The following is a 12,898-nucleotide window of genomic DNA, read 5'->3' as shown; positions in this document are numbered from 1 at the left end:
TCTTTCACCATGATTTCCTTCTAAAAAAGATGGTCTTTTCAAAAAGGTTGTTTCTCTGGCCACAAATACTTTTTGGTCAGATGGATAATAGAAATAATATCCGATTGTTTCTGTGGGGTACCAAATGAATCTGCACTTACAGATCTTGAGTCAAATTTATTGATTTGCAATCTCTTAACATAAATTGGACAACCCCAAACTTTAACATGCTTAAGGCTCAGTTTATATTATTTTCATATCTCATATGGTGTTATAGAGACTGACTTAGTGGGTACTTTATTTAGCAAATATGCTGTAGTTTTCAAAGCATATCCTCATAAATTAATTGAAAGATCTGTAAACTCAATCATTAATCTCACCATATCTAATAAGGTTTGATTTCTTCTTTCAGACACACCATTGTGTTGTGGTGTTCTAGGAGGGGTCCACTATGAGAGAATCACATTCTCTTTGAGATATTCAGTAAAATCATCATGAAGATATTCTACTCCTCTATCAGACCTTAGCACTTCAATGCTTTTACTAGTCTGTTTCTCAATTTTTCTATGAAATCTGTTGAACATTTTAAAAGATTCAGATTTATATTTCATAAGAAACAAATCTATATCTTGACATATTATCAGTGAATATGATAAAGTAAGAATATTCTCATATGACTTAGATACAATTCTTGGGATTCTATTTTTCTAAATAATGATAATGAATAATAAAGTTGTTATTTGATAATATTTGTTGAATAATATATTTTGCCTAATATAAGGAGTCAAAAACACAATATATATAATAAAATTAGAGACACTATTAGAATTCAATTTTTTTTTCAAAACCAAACAATTTAATCTTAATTGGTTGGATCATTTTTAGTTTTGTCACATTGCTCGATTGGCTCGATTAATTATACAATTTCAATAGACTAAGTCAATTTTGAAGATTTTTTGACAAAACCGATCCAAGACCAACCTATGTTATCTCTTATAACTATCACAAATCCATTAACATTATATCCTTGAAAATTTTCTGCTAAGATTCGAGATTTAAAAAACTATTTTTCTAATTATCTAGTCTATAGTAGAACTCAAACAAATGGCTTAATGATCAGGGGTGGTCTACATCGAACCGAAACCACAAATGCTACATGGTCGATCTAAACTACATTTTCCTATTTGAACTTATTGAACTAATTTTTAAATTAAAAATCAATTAAAAATTAACATTAAAGACCTAATTCAAAATTATTTATACATCAAACAATTAGTAACAAGTAAACAAAAATTAATAAAACTTAACACACATAAAAATTTATAAAGAATTAGTTCTTTTTTTTTTCTTTTATGAGGATGCATCATACATAAGGTTGTGCATTCATTCGTTTTAGTAAAAATATATAATACATATGACTTTTACACACATCTTAATGCAAAAAGAATATTTATGTGTGAAACCATTGATCAAAAGAGCGTCGAGCATTGAATATAGGAGAGCTAGCATAGGAATCCTGAGTGTCACAACCCCTTCTTATCAAAGCATGACCAGAGCACACTAATTTAAAATTATTATATTATTATTAATAGCGTAGTTGTAAGAAACTATTATGCAGAAGTCATATATTTATTGAATTCAATATATCTTAAGAAAAGAAAGGCAACAGAAAGTTAGAACTGCATACCATTATGAGATGATGCCGCCAGAGTGCAATTGAGAGATTCTTTAAAAAAAATTCTTAATTTTTTGACTCACTTCTTGTCTCTATCTAACTATTATCTACAAAATTTTGTATCTTAAGTTGATGGAAGACAACGTGAAAATGAAATTTGTGCTCCTTTTATAGATGAGAGGAGAAGCCAAAATACATTCAAGATAATTGAATATGTTGATAACTGTTTCTATTATTGTAGTTTAATACACATAAAATACAATTAATATATTTTAAGGTTACTCACTCCATCAAGGTAAATTTTTTTTATAATGATTATCTATTATTTTGTGTGTCATTTAAGTTGGCTTTAACTATTATAAGTGATGAGAAAATAAAACACTAAGTTAGTGGGTCATCAACTTAATTATTAAAATTAACATTCTCCGACTTAACCCAAAAAATTGATTATGAAAACTACAATATATATATATATTTTATACTAAAATATATTTATTGGTGAAATGAATTTGATATATGATTACAATAAAATCAGCCAACAAGCTCAAAATTATTATACCATAATACTGAAATAACTTAAATAATAAATGTGAATCATAGCGGTCACATAACTTCAATGTCACATTTTCTTCTATGCATCCACACTAATAACCTTTATTAATTCAGTCCATAATGCTAAAATAGCCTCTATAATTTGTCTTGTCAAGACATTTCCTGTTGATTATATACTAAATTGTGCACCCATTATTAAAAAATAAGAAATAACATAAACAAATTTTTATCCACAAAATGTCAATTATTCAATCACTAAAACATCCATCATAATAATATAGATTACTCAAAAGACTTAATCTTACAACATGTTCTACATGTCTTTGGAGGTAGCCCTTTAGTCAATGGATCAGTAATTGTAGGTGTAGTACTAATATTTTTAATCGACACTTATTGTTTCTAGACTCTTTCTCTAACAACTAAATACTTTAAGTCCATGTATTTGGATCCATTATAAGATTTATCATTCTTAGAGAAGAAAACAACTACAGTATTATCACAAAATATTCTCAGGGGCTTGGTAATAAAGTCAACAACACAAAGTTCTAAAATGAAATTCGACAATCACAAAGCATGACTTGAGGCTTCAAAACATGTTATAAACTCAGCCTCCATTATGGATGAGGTAGTAATAGACTGTTATACACTCTTCCACGAAATTACTCCATTTGCTAGCATAAAGACAAAACCTAAAGTAGACTTTAAGCTATCATGACAACCACCATAATCTAAGTTCGAGTATCCAATCACCTCTAATCATTCTGATCTTTTGTATGTGAGCATATAATTTTTTGTCCTTTGAAGATATCTCATAACTTTTTTTGCAGTTTTTCAGTATTCAATTTCTGGATCACTTTGATAGATCCAACATACCAACAACATAGCTGATATCTGCTCTTGTACATATTTGAGTGTACATCAAACTTTCTACAACAGATGCATAGGGTATTTTGTTAATCTGTTCCGTTTCTAAGTCATTTCTTGAGAACTGACTTTTACTTAATTTGTCATCCTTAAGAATGAGTGCAACACTAGCTGAACATAACTGCATATTAAATCTCTCTAAAACTCGGTTAATATATCATTTCTAAAATAAACCTAATAATCTTTGAGAATGATTTCTGAAGATTTTTATTCCAAAAACATAAGTTATCTCACCCATATCAACCATCTAAAAATTTTTAGAGAGATATTTCTTGATTTCGTATAACAAACCAAGATCACTACTAGCTGACAAAATATCATTCATATATAGTATAAAAAATCTAAACTTGTTCCCACTAATTTTTAGATATATGCATTAATCAACAACATTTTTCTTAAATCTGAAAGATGTAATAGTATCATTAAACTTTATATACCATTATCTGAAAGCTTGTTTAAGATCATAAATTGATTTCTTTAATTTATAAACTAAATGCTCTTTTCCTTTCTTTATAAATCCTTCAGGTTGATTCATATAGATATCTTCATCCAAATGCTTATTCAAGAAAGCAATTTTCACATCCATTTGATGTAACTCTAAATCAAAATGTGCTATAAGTGCTAGAATGATTAGGGAATTCTTTTTAGAAACTAGTGAGAATGTATCTCTACAATCTATATCATCCTTTTGAGTAAAACTTTTGGCCACTAGTCTGACTTTAAATCATTCGATACTGCCTTTAGCATCGTGTTTGGTCTTGTAGACTCATTTATAATCGACATTTTTACGATTATCAGACAATTCAACAAGATCCCAGACATCATTATGGTCCATAGACTTTAACTCTTCTTTCATAGCTTCTATCCATTTATTAAAATCATCACTTTTCATGGCTTATGAAAATGTAACCGGATCTGTTCTCATCCTCGTATCAAAATCAGATTCTTATAGAAATATTACATAATCATCTGATATAGCAAATTTCTTTTCCTTTTGAGATCTTTGAGATCTTCTCAAAGGTATTGATTGAGGTTGTTTTATAACATTTTCAATGACAACATCTTTTTGTGTTAATGAACCATTTCTATTATGTAACTCATTTTCTATAACTTGTTGAGAATGATGAGTAATAGTTATTTCTTAAGGCAAATAAGGTGGTGGGATATCCATTCTTATTTCCTTAAGGTCTACTTTTCTTGGTTTTTCACTCCCCCTAATTTTACTACTTTCTAAGAATATAACATTATCGGTTTCAACTATCCTCGTACCATAGTTACAATAGTAAAATCTATACCCTTTGGACTTATCTGGATAACCAATAAAATATCTAAATATTGTTCTTGAATCTAATTTTTTCTCATGAGGATTAATGATTCTTGTCTCTGCTGGACAACCCCATATATGTAAATTGTTAGAATAAAAATATTTTCAAATAAGTAGATATGTAAAACTAAATACACAATTTCGTATTGAATTAATAAGAAATGTAAGCGGAAGCATACCTGGATCCATTGCAGAATAATTGTTCGTGTCTGATAGTAGAATCTTCAGAATCAACACGATGCCTCAAAAAACCAATTTTTTCTGGTGACAGGATTTCAGAAAAAATAAAATGATGATCTTGTGATTCGGGGACCATAACCACCTTTTATATCGACAAACTTTTATAATTTTTATTTCACTCATCATAAAATGAGAATATTACAAAAATAATATTTGCACATTATAATCTCATACTTAAACCCGTTGCATTAAGGTTCAATACTATTTAACCGTATTTGATCACTTTTAAACGAGTCCATTAAATTGAAAGCCTGATATGCATACCAAGGCTCAAATTAAGTCTAAATGTCAGAAAAAATCCAACAATCTCCCACTTGGGCTTTATGTGACACGTTAACTATGCGTTAAATAATCATAGGAGTACTCAGAACTGTGTTATCAATACCTAAATACATCATCAAATAATCCCGTCCATCAATCATAATGACATAAGATCATAGTGGCATTCGCTACAGCTAACGTAGTTAAACCCATCAATGGTCACGTATATCAATATAATCGAACGACATGAATTAAACATGGATGTGCAACATCGAAATTATATGCTATGTGATTTAAGCATGCCTATTCTAACTGGTCTTGCCTTAACCTTAGTGAGATTAACTGTAAGAAAACTCAGAGATAATATATATAAGTAAAAATAGAACATAAAAATTGGAATAAAACCATATATACATAAACCAAAACCAAAACCAAAGTATAAAGTTTACGACATGTCTTACAAAATAAATGCAACTATGGTACAAGACATCCACTGAACTTATACATCATCTAAGGATACAACACTCATATGAGCAGTGTGTTTATGAAAGACCTTAGGTGGTAATCCCTTAGTGAATGGATCTGCAATCATAGAGCTTGTTCCAATGTACTATATCAATTTTTGTTTACTCTAAACTCTTTTTTTAACAATGAGGAACTTGATATCTATATGTTTTGACTTCGTCAAGCTCCTATTATTGTCGGAATACATAATTATAGACTTATTGTCATAAAATATCTTTAATTATATTTCTACGCCATCAACAATACGCAGCCTAGTAACAAAATTTTGTAACCATATTCCATGATTATATGCCTCATAACAAGTTACAAACTCTATTGTCATAGTAGAAGATGTTACAAGTGTTTGCTTAGCACTCTTATAAGAAATAACTCCCCCAACAAGCAAGTAGATATAGTCTGATATAGATTTTCTACTGTCTTGACATCCAATGAAATTAGAATTAGAATAATCAATGATCCCCAACTGATCTAACCTCCTGTATGTGAGTATATAACCTTTCATTCTCTCTAGATATCGCATGACACATTTGATCACTTTCTAATGATCCATTTTTAAATTGCTTAAATATCTACCTAACATTCCAATAATGTATGCAATATCTGAACACGTATAAACCTATGCATATATAAGACTTCCTACAGCTGAAGCATAAGAAATGTTTTACATCTCCGTAGTTTTTAGGTCATTCATGGGGAATTAACCTACAGAAACCTGTTTCCTTTATATACATGAGAGTTACTTGGCATATAATCCTGCATACCAAATCTTTTAAGAATCTTTTTAATATACCATTTTTGTGATAATCCAATAATACCTCGAGAGTGATCTTGATGTATATGGATCCTTAATACAAATTAGGCATCCTCAAGATCTTTCATCTAAAATTTTTTGGTCAGAAATCTCTTGGTTTTATGCAATCAGTCTATATCACTACTGACAAATAGTATGTCATCAACATATAAAATTAGAAAAATATACTTACTCCCACTAAACTTGTGGTATACATAATATTCCACTAAATTCATCTCAAAATCAAACAAGATAACGATTTAATAAAACTTGTGATACCATTGAGGGAAATTCTGCTTAAGTTCATAGATGAATTTTTTTAGTTTGCAAACCATTTGTTGTGCATCTTTGGATACAAAGTTTTTAGTTGCACCATATAAATCATCCTATCAATATCACCATTGAGAAACATTGTCTTAACATTCATATGATGTAGTTTAAGATCAAAATATACCACTAAAACCATTATAGTATTAAAAGAGTCTTTTGATGAAACTGGAAAGAAAGTCTCTCTATAATCGTTGTCTTCTTTCTATATAAAACTCTTAGCAATAAGATAGGCATTGTACCTCTTCACATTATCTTTTGAATCCCTCTTAGTCTTAAATATCTATTTGCAACAAATGGGTTTCGTACCCTCAAGCAATGGGAGAAGATCATAAATATCATTGTCCTTCATGAACTTTATCTCTTCATTCATGGCATCAATCCACTTTTGAGAGTTAAATCTTTACATGGCTTGATGGAAGTTGATAGGATCATCTTCCACTGTATCAATGTCAAATTCATGTTCTTGGAGATATACAATATAATTATCTGAAATTGTATTTCTACTCTCTTTAGTGGATCTTCTTAATGGCATAACTTACTAAGGGTATGAGGTTTGTGCTTCAGGAATAGTTCGTTGAGCAAGAACGAGAAATATTATGACATTGTTTTAATCTAGAGTTGCTTCTTGAATAATATTAGGTATAAGAACCTGATCCTGATTATTGTCAAGAGCAACTGAGGGAATAGGAATATCGACCCATTCCTTTTTAAAGGCAAGGTGTCGAACTCTTTATCCCCCTGCAAACTTAACATCCTTAAAGAACTGGGTATTTTTCGTCTCAAACTTAACATCCATAAAACTTGTAACCCCTAAATCATTCAAAATAACCAACAAAATAGCAATTAATAGTTCTGGAGTCTAATTTTTTTTTGTGGCCTATAAGGTCAAGCTTCAGCTGGACATCTCAAATGTGCAAATATCTCAAACTAGGCTTCTTGCATGTCTAAAGCTCATAAAGGGTCTTTATAGTTACTTTAGTTGGAACTCTGTTGAGTAAATATATTGTAGTCTTTAATGTTTCTCCCTATAGTGATTCAGGTAAGATAGAATGACTAATTATACTTCTCACCATATCCTTAAGTATTTTGTTTCACCTTTTAGGAACACAATTCATGCTAGGAGAACCTGACATGGTGTACTATGGGATGATACTGCATTCTTCTAGGAATCGAACAAACATCCCTGAACACTGTTCACCTGATCCGTCAAATCTACCATAGTATTCACCACCACGGTCAGATCTAACAGCCTTAATTATTTTGTTAAGTTTGTTCTCAACTTCTACTTTAAAACTCTTGAACTCATTTAGGAACTAGGATTTCTCATGAATGAGATACAAGTAGGCATATCTAGAAAAATCATCTATGGATATTATGAAATATTGTTGAAAATTTTAAGAAGCCATAGGAAATAGTCCGCAAATATCTGTATGAATGAATTCTAATACGTCCATACCCTTATTGGCACCTCATCTCTTAATATTTGTCTATTTTTCTTTGATACAATAGACACATCTGTCAAAATCTGTAAAATCAAGGGGATCTAGAATTTAATCTAACATAAGTCTCTTAATTCTCATTTGGGAGATGTGACCTAATCTTTTGTGCCACAATGATCTTTTGTGCCACAATGAAGTAGAATTCTCATTCGTTAATTTTCTCTTTACACCTCTTGTACCAACATACAAGCATTCATTATAAAAAGCAAATCAAGCAAATAAAGATTATCATGCGCTGATAAAGAATCAGAACCAACCGTATTTGAATTAAGAAAAAGACTAAAATTTTCATTTCTAAATGAACATGAATAACCAAATTTATCTAATACAGAAACAAAAATCACATTTTATCTAAATGACGGTATAATAAAAGTCTTCTCTAAATCCAAATAAAATCCAGTCCTTAACATCAATCTAAACTTGCCAATTGCTTCCACATCGACTGGTTTGCCATCACCCATATAAATAAATCTGGCACCATCATTTGACTTACGACAATGGAGGCAACCTTGCATAAATACACTGATGCGATTGTGGCACCAGAATCTATCCATCAGGTGTGTGTAGATACAGTTAAATTAACCTCATAACAAAAAAAAATTAATAACCATACATTTCTTTGCTCGTCATGCATGATAGTTAGTGCATTGCTTCTTCTGGTGTACATGAGTTTTATAGAAGAAACAAACATTTTTTTTAACCTTTTGTTGCTTCTTCTATTTAATTGAGACTGTAATATCTTTTATTGTTTTCTTTTTTTTATTCTTCTTAGCATTTGAAATCATAGCTAACTAAGCAGTCTTTGTTTTATCAGACTTTAGTCTTTCATTTTCCTCAACAAAGTGTGATATTAACTCATTGAGAATCCATGATTCCTGCTGACCATAATATATCTTCTTAAAATTATTGAACTGTGGAGGAAGAGAGATCAAAACAACGTACACCAACATTTCTTCTCATATATCCAAACTAAGTTCCCCAAGCTTAGCTTGAAAATCAGATATCTCCTTTATGTACTCTTTGATGTTTCATTCTACGTTATATTTTATGGAAACAAGAGTCGACAAAAGTGTACAAGAGTCAACATTGGGATGAAATCAATATTCGCAGTGATACTTCCAATAGAAAAGGAAGCTGAATAAAGAACATACAAAAAATAAATTAATTAATACTCACATAAAACTGTAAATCACAAAATTTAATAATAAATTTTAAATAAAGTTATATTCTCATCTCAAGACACCGAACACTCCATTAACACTTTATCTTTGGATATAATATTAACTTGTAAGTGGTACCCTGTAACAGTAATTAAATATAGACAGTACAAATACATCAAATAATAAACATTCCTTTATGCCAATGTAAAATTCATATGTTATACTAAATAACTGTCACGTATTTATTACGACAAAAATAGAATGCAATAATGTTAAATAATAACATTTTTTTGGACCGATTAATATTCACGTAATTACATCAATGCAACTGTTTATATTATGAAATAAATAAATTATCCACAATGGAGGTCATTTTAGTAATATGTTGTGTAAATCAATTTATTTCAATATGTATATGCATACCAATATTAAAAATCAAAATTAAAATCAAATTTAAACTAAATTAGGAAGAAAATCAATCACAAAATGACCAAATATACTTTTAAAAAATTATGTGTTTTTGCATCAAAGGGTTGATCGTTGACCGTTGACCCGTAAATCAAGTGACCGTTTACTGATCAACTGGGTGATCGGGTCGTATAAATAGCCGATTGGGTCCTAGATCGGGTTGGGTCTGGGCCGTGTTGGCCCAAACCAAATCCATTTGGGCTTTGGCCCACCCAAATGGGCTTACCCTTTCCTTCTTTTCTTCTTTTTCTTTCCTTTTTATAGACCAAGACCACATAACTTAAATTTAAAAACACAAAAGAAAACCCATATATACACATCTTAAACTCATATTGTAGCGCCCGGAAAGGGGCCGAAAAAAAACAAAAGCCATGTCGGCAGCCACGTCAGCAATCCCGGCCAACCGGGACCTGCCACGTGGCAAGACCATGTCGTTCCGGAACGGACCACGTTGGCCATCCGCGTAAGTGCGATCGGACGGCCCAGATCGAGCGTGCGATCGGACGGCCCAGATGCAATCGCACGGACGGCCCAGATTCAATCAAAAACGGACGGTCCAGATTAAAACAAAATGGACGGCTGAGATCAAAAGGCAAAGGGTTATAAATAGAACCCCCAGACCAGACCACAAACCCTAGCCGCCTGCCGCTTGCCGGAGAAGACGAACCAGAAGCCGGCCGCCGCCACCCGCCGCCGCACCGGGAAAATTTCTGACCGCCGATCGAGGTAAATTTCATACCCCCGACTCGTTTTTCTACGCTGATTCCTCCTGTGGCCAAATCGGAGCCAAAATCCCGGCCAAACGGCTGGAATACACGGCCGAAGCCCAGCGGTGCCGCCGTGCCCCTTCTCGGTTTTTGCCTCCGATGAGGCCCTACCCGGCCTCCGTTTGATGCAATTTTTATATCACCGTGATCACCATTCTTTTCTCTACAGGTTGACCGGAGCTGAATCACCAAAACACGAACCTCGCCGGAGAGCCGCCGCACCCGAGAGCGCCGCCGCCGGTAAGCTCCGTTTTTCCGTGATTTTTTGGCCCCCCGAGGGCCCTAGGGTTGTTTTTTCGCAGGGACTGATGCGAGTGTGGCCGAATTCGGCCGGAAACGGCCGAAAACGGCCAACCCGAGGCAAACCGCCGCCGCAAGCGGCGGCGCCGTCGCCGGAGCACGGCGGAGCCGCCGTGCCGGAGTTGCGATACTGGCCGAAAGGGGCCCTGGGCCTAATTTGGGATTTTTTGGAACACATGCAGGTACCAGTAGTGCGTTTCAGTTCCCTGAGAAAAAATTCAGGGAAAATTAGGGACAGCCTGCAAGCGCACTGTGAAGCCGTGTTCGGACCCCGAAACGAGTAAGGACCCCATACCTTATTTCCTATCACGGTTTTAAAGTTCAATAAATGATAAAACGGTATTTCATGAATCAACGAATGTGTGAAATTGCTTAAGGTCGCTAATGGAGCCTAAGTCTAGTGTATTTGTCGGTTAACTGTTATTTGGCCTGTTTTACAGTTTTAAATGCAGCATGAGGTTCGATGTTTTCATTTTATAGTTTTGTGTACATATTTTACTGTTTTATTGATTATGGATTAAATGACCGGGATATTGATGCTGTATGTTGTCTGTTTAGCATAAATTACTGTTAGCTTGCTTGTATGTGGATTAATGATGTTGACTGAGGAAAAAGAGAATGAAAAATTATGTAAATGGGTAATGGTATAATGTGGTCAGCCTGACTAGATATCCTGGGAGATGGTGGACGGACTGGGTCCATAAGGAACCCTACCGGGATTGTGGTCTCCCATACCGGACGGAGTATGGAGATCTTATGTGTTTTGGCGCCAATACCGGACGGGGTATGGGGACGACCCGTTTCACCCTCATACCGGACGGGGTAATGAGGTCTATGATTTGGCGCCCATACCGGACGGGGTATGGGGACGACCCTGGAATGGATTTCAAGTGTTAAGGATTAACGGGTAGCGGGACCCCTATGGATCCCCATGGATACTAGTGGGCTGGTGAATTAGGAAAATATGTTGTGTAACGATTGAATTACGAAAAGTTTGATAGGTATTATGTTATACAGTTCATATATATGTTTTCATGATGATGATGATGTTATTGCTTTCGTATATTGTTTTATGAATTTCACCGAGGTAAGTGAATGGTAAAGGTTTTATTATTAATAAAAGGATTTGTTGTAAATTATGCTCCATTGGTCTTTTTGTGTTTTCTACCCACCTTTACCTCCGTGACGGTGAGATATCGTGATGTCTTTACTGGGCTAGTGTAGCTCATTCCTTATTTAATCATTTCAGATCAAGAGGACATCGTTCCCGAGCCGGTTCCGCAGGAGGACGACGAAGGGGACGCCTAAAGACTCCCTAGTCACATTCGTAGTTTTTTACTTTCAAGTTTCTCCTTTAGATAGTTTAATCTTTTATATTTTGTGAGCACGTTTTTGGTTTTAGTGTAAGGGGTGTTATTCAAATTTTGACTTCGCTTCCGCATTTGATATTTATAATATAATTTCCATTTTAAATTTCCGGGGCTGCTACACATATATATATATATATATACACATATTTTATTTTTTTTATTTTTTTAAATCCATATATATATTCTGATTTAAAAATACATATATATATGTATTTTCTAGATCCTGAATATATATATTTATAATCCTTATATATATACATATATATTTCTCAAAATCCAAAATCACAAAAAAAATTGAATCTAAAAAATTCAACACAAGAAATGTTCTGATACCACTTGTTAGAATAAAAATACTTTTCGAATCAATAAATTTGTAAAAGTAAATACACAATCTTGTATTGAATTAATGAGAAATGTAAACAGAAGTATATCTGGATCCATTGTGGAAAAATTGTTCGCGTCCAGCAGTAGAGTGTTTCGAATCAACACGATGCCTCAAAAAACTAATTTTTTATGGTGACGAGATTTCAGAAAAATAAAATTGTGATATTTTGATTTGGAGACCATAACCACCTTTTATATTGATAAAGTTTTGCAATTTCTATTTCGTCTATCATAAAACGAGAATATTACAAAAATAATATATGTGTATTACAAGGTCATACTTAAACTTGATGCATTAAGGTCCAATACTGTTTAACCATATTTAATCACTTTTAAATCAACTAATTAAA

Source organism: Carica papaya, chromosome 2 (genome assembly GCF_054855325.1).
Source record: "Carica papaya isolate Zhongbai chromosome 2, ASM5485532v1, whole genome shotgun sequence".
In the NCBI taxonomy this organism is placed as follows: domain Eukaryota; kingdom Viridiplantae; phylum Streptophyta; class Magnoliopsida; order Brassicales; family Caricaceae; genus Carica; species Carica papaya.
The sequence above is the reverse complement of the archived record's forward strand: the minus strand, read 5'-3'. Positions refer to the sequence as shown.